The sequence below is a fragment of the Ranitomeya variabilis genome, chromosome 4 (genome assembly GCF_051348905.1).
Source record: "Ranitomeya variabilis isolate aRanVar5 chromosome 4, aRanVar5.hap1, whole genome shotgun sequence".
Classification (NCBI taxonomy): domain Eukaryota; kingdom Metazoa; phylum Chordata; class Amphibia; order Anura; family Dendrobatidae; genus Ranitomeya; species Ranitomeya variabilis.
The window spans coordinates 316,897,578-316,902,668 of NC_135235.1; the positions used below are offsets into that span (position 1 = coordinate 316,897,578).

Sequence of the window (5,091 nt, forward strand, 5' to 3'; positions counted from 1 at the left end):
ACGCAACAAAGAAATAATAATATTTACTTGCTGAATGGGGTCACCAGAGGAGCGGGGTTTCAAAGCAAGAAACAGTTTACAATTTTTTTTGAAATTCAGAAACTTAGATCTATCCCCAGAAAACAAATCAGGAATTGGAATTCTTGGCTCTAACATCGGATTCTGAACTACATAATCTTGAATGCTTTGTACCCTTGCAGTAAGTTGATCCATACAAGAGGACAGACCTTGAATATCCATATCTACACCTGAGTCCTGAACCACCCAGAGGTTAAGGAGAAAAGAGAGACAAAACACACTGCAAAGAAAAAAAAATGGGTTCAGAACTTCTCTTATCCCTCTTTTGAGATCCATTAACACTTTGGTGGCCAGCTGTACTGTTATGGACCTGATGGTTAGGAGCACCCGGAATGACCTGATGAGTAAACTCAAAATCGGAACTAGCTCTGGGAAGTGGGAACTCTGCTGACCGCAAACCCTACTCCTATCACACACACTAGAAATAGCCGTGGAGCGTACCTAACTCTCCCTAGACGCCTCTTCACAGCCTAAGAACTAACTACCCCTAAAGATAGAAATAGAAGCCTTACCTTGCCTCAGAGAAATTCCCCAAAGGTAAAGGCAGCCCCCCACATATATTGACTGTGAGTTAAGAGGAAAGTCACAAACACAGGAATGAAACAGGTTTTAGCAAAGGAGGCCAGACTTAACTAAATAGTCAGAGAGAAGAAAAGGGAACTATGCGGTCAGCACAAAAACTACAAAAAGCCACGCAGAGTAAGCAAAAAGACTCCCCACACCGACTCACGGTGTGGAGGTGCCACTCTGCACCCCAGAGCTTCCAGCTAGCAAGGGAATATCATGATAGCAAGCTGGACTAGAATTTAGCAGTACCAAGAAATATATTCAGGAAGCAGTAACAACAAATGAACTAGCAAAGACATAGCTTCTGCTGGAGTAGACAGGTCCTCAGAGAAGTCCAAGAGAGATCTGAACCAATACTGAAACATTGACAGCTGGCATGAAGTAACGATCTGAGTGGAGTTAAATAGGGAAACCAGCATAGCAAAAAACGAGGGCAGCTGATAAAGCCAACCTCAGTGACCAGCAGTTCCGCTCGAAGCCACCAGAGGGAGTCCAAGAGCAGAACTAACCAAAGTACCATTCATGACCACAGGAGGGAGTCCGAGAACGGAATTCACAACATTGGTCCCCGGCTTCGGGTGGGGGATTTATTCTGGTTATCTTCTCGTCATGTTCCTATGAAGGTTTCTTCCCCTAAGTTCAAGCCTCGGTTTATTGGTCCTTATAAGATTTCTGAGATTATCAATCCGGTGTCTTTTTGTTTGTCCCTTCCAGCCTCTTTTGCCATCCATAATGTTTTCCAAAGATCCTTGTTGCGGAGATATGTGGTACCCGTTGTTCCATCTGTTGATCCTCCTGCCCCGGTGTTGGTTGAGGGGGAGTTGGAATATGTGGTGGAGAAAATTTTGGATTCTCGTTTTTCGAGGCGGAGGCTTCAGTATCTTGTCAAGTGGAAGGGTTATGGCCAGGAGGATAATTCTTGGGTTGTTGCCTCCAATGTCCATGCTGCCGATTTGGTTCGTGCCTTTCACTTGGCTCGTCCTGATCGGCCTGGGGGCTCTGGTGAGGGTTCGGTGACCCCTCCTCAAGGGGGGGTACTGTTGTGAATTCCGCTCTTTGGCTCCCTCCGGTGGTTGTAAGTGGCACTTTTGTGAGTTCTGCTCTTGGGCTCCCTCCGGTGGATTTAAGTGGAACTGCTGCTTCTTGGATTTAGCAGTCAGCAGCTGCTTCCACTGATCGTCTATTCTGGCTCGGCTATTTATCCTGGCTCTGTCCTTCAGCCTGTGCCAGTTGTCTATGGTTCCTAGTTGGATTCACATCTCTGCTTGGATTTCCCTGATATTCTGACCAGTTCAGCAAAGATAAGTCCTTGCTTTGTTCTTTTGCAGTTAACTTGTTGTGGACTTAATCGTTCAGCACATTCTATGTTTTTTCTAGTCCAGCTTGTCAGTATGGTTTTATTCAGTTAAGCTGGAAGCTCTGGAAAGCAGATTTACCCTCCGCACCTTTAGTCAGGTGTGGAGATTTTTGTAAACTCTGTGGTGGATTTTTCTAGTTTTTAATACTGACCGCACAGTATTCTGTCCTGTCTTATCTATCTAGCTAGACTGGCCTCCTTTGCTACATCCTGGTTTCATTCTGTGTATGTAATTTCCCTCTCCACTCACAGTCAATATTTGTGGGGGGCTGTCTGTCCTTTGGGAATTTTCTCTGAGGCAAGATAGCTTTCCTGTTTCTATCTTTAGGGGTAGTTAGTCCTCCGGCTGTGACGAGGTGTCTAGGGAGTGACAGGAACATCCCATGGCTACTTCTAGTGTTGTGCTAAGCTCAGGAACTGCGGTCAGTACAGGTACCACCTCCTCCAGAGCACGTCCCATGTTGCTCCTAAACCACCAGTTCATAACAAGTGTATAGCACAGCCCACATAGCAGTATACAGCACAGCCCACACAGTAGTATACAGCAGATCCCACATAGTAGTATACAGCAGAGCCCACACAGTAGTATACAGCACAGCCCACATAGTAGTATACAGCACAGCCCACATAGTAGTATACAGCAGAGCCCTGTTATGAACTGGTGGTTTAGGAGCAACATGGGACGTGCTCTGGAGGAGGTGGTACCTGTACTGACTGCAGTTCCTGAGCTTAACACAACACTAGAAGTAGCCGTGGGATGTTCCTGTCACTCCCTAGACAACTCGTCACAGCCGGAGGACTAACTACCCCTAGAGATAGAAACAGGAAAGCTATCTTGCCTCAGAGAAAATTCCCAAAGGATAGGCAGCCCCTCATAAAAATTGACTGCGAGTGGAGAGGGAAATGACATACGCAGAATGAAACCAGGATGTAGCAAAGGAGGCCAGTCTAGCTAGATAGATAGGACAGGACGGAATACTGTGCGGTCAGTATTAAAAACTAGAAAAATCCACCACAGAGTTTACAAAAATCTCCACACCTGACTAAAGGTGTGGAGGGTAAATCTGCTTCCCAGAGCTTCCAGCTTAACTGAATAAATCCATACTGACAAGCTGGACAAGAAAAAACATAGAAAGTGCAGAACGATTAAGTCCACAACAAGTGAACTGAAAAAGATCAAAGCAAGGACTTATCTTTGCTGAACAGGTCAGAATATCAGGGAAATCCAAGCAGAGATGTGAATCCAAGCAGGAACCATTGACAACTGGCACAGGCTGAAGGATAGAACCAGGTTAAATAGCCGAGCCAGAAAGACAATCAGTGGAAGCAGCTGCGACTGCTAAATCCAAGGAGCAGCAGTACCACTTAAAACCACCGGAGGGAGCCCAAAAGCAGAATTCACAAAAGTGCCACTTACAACCACCGGAGGGAGCCCAAGAGCAGAATTCACAACAGAGCCCACACAGTAGTATACAGCACAGCCCACATAGTAGTATACAGCAGAGCCCACATAGTAGTGTATAGCACAGCCAACATAGCAGTATACAGCACAGCCCACACAGTAGTATACAGCAGATGCCACATAGTAGTATACAGCAGAGCCCACACAGTAGTATACAGCACAGCCTACATAGTAGTATACAGCAGAGCCCACATAGTAGTATACAGCAGAGCCCACATAGTAGTATACAGCACAGCCCACATAGCAGTATACAGCAGAGCCCACACAGTAGTATACAGCAGAGCCCACATAGTAGTATACAGCAGAGCCCACACAGTAGTATACAGCACAGCCCACATTATAGTATACAGCAGAGCTCACATAGTAGTGTATAGCACAGCCCACAAAGAAGTATACAGCACAGCCCACACAGTAGTATACAGCAGAGCCCACACAGTAGTATACAGCAGAGCCCACATAGTTTTACATAACACAGCCCACATAGTAGTGTATAGCAGAGCCCACACAGTAGTATACAGCACAGCCCATATAGTAGTATACAGCAGAGCCCACACAGTAGTATACAGCACTGCCCACATAGTAGTGTATAGCAGAGCCCACACAGTAGAATTCAGCAGAGCCCACATCTCTCCTCCCCCCTAGAATGGCCCCACAGTCCAGTAAAAAAAAAAAAACACTCCTCACCTCACCTCGTGCCTGCGGTGTTCCCTGCTCCTGTCTCGGTGGCTGCCGCTGCTCTGCCTGGGACACAGTGAGTGCATGTGCACCCGCAGTGTCCGAGGCAGAGCGGGGAATGATGGGAGAGGGAGCGTCAGGTGACGCTCTCTCCTCCATCATTGCATTCAACTGTACCCGCATCTATGATGCCAGTATAGTTGAATGCGGCAGCGGCGGCGCTGGGGGGGCAGGGTGAGTCGGCACGCAGTGGCCCACTACTGGCACCGGCCCTTCTGGCATTTGCCAGAACAGTCCGATGGCCAGTCCGGCCCTGCTGACCGACCTTTCCCACCAGTTTCCAGTACAGCTCGGTCTCTGGTGTAAAAAAAAGTCCAGGTAATGTGGTCAATCAGTCACCACTAAGCCCCAGTGGCCTAATGGATAAGGCACTGGCCTCCTAAGCCAGGGATTGTGGGTTCGAGTCCCATCTGGGGTGGTTGTTAGAAAAAAATTTTTGTCCATTATGTTAAGGGTAATGTTTGTACTAAGATTAACTTTCTTTTACTTTACCATTAATTGTAATTTATACACTATAAATTCCAGTACTGCTGATTGTATTATCGACTCTTCTACAAGAACTCAACATCTTGGTAGAAAATATAAGGCTGGACAGTCCAGTGGTTGTAAAGGTGCTGTCCACTACTGGAAAACCCCTTTTAAATGCTCCAAGTGTACAGAATAAAAGAAGAAAAAAAAACCTAAAATCGCACACGAGCGCAACTTCTCTTTGTTCGCTGTGTTACCTGTGGATCTGGTTACATTGCTTTTCAATGGAACCCTGCAGCCCATCAGCAAACTAGATTATCTTTCCTTACAAATATTTACTGAGTTCCCCATATGCAGATTACAATGGATCTTCTCCAAAACTGGGAAAAATACAAAATGATTCCTGCCAAAAAGTCTAGTTTAT

The 5,091-nt window shown here is 46.3% G+C and overlaps 1 non-coding gene across 1 annotated transcript; it reads left to right on the forward strand.

Annotated features, from left to right (window-relative positions):
- Positions 1-4,544: 4,544 nt before the first annotated feature.
- On the forward strand, positions 4,545-4,617 carry TRNAR-CCU (transfer RNA arginine (anticodon CCU)). The gene has a single exon. It is a non-coding gene; the product is annotated as a tRNA-Arg (tRNA).
- Positions 4,618-5,091: the final 474 nt, after the last annotated feature.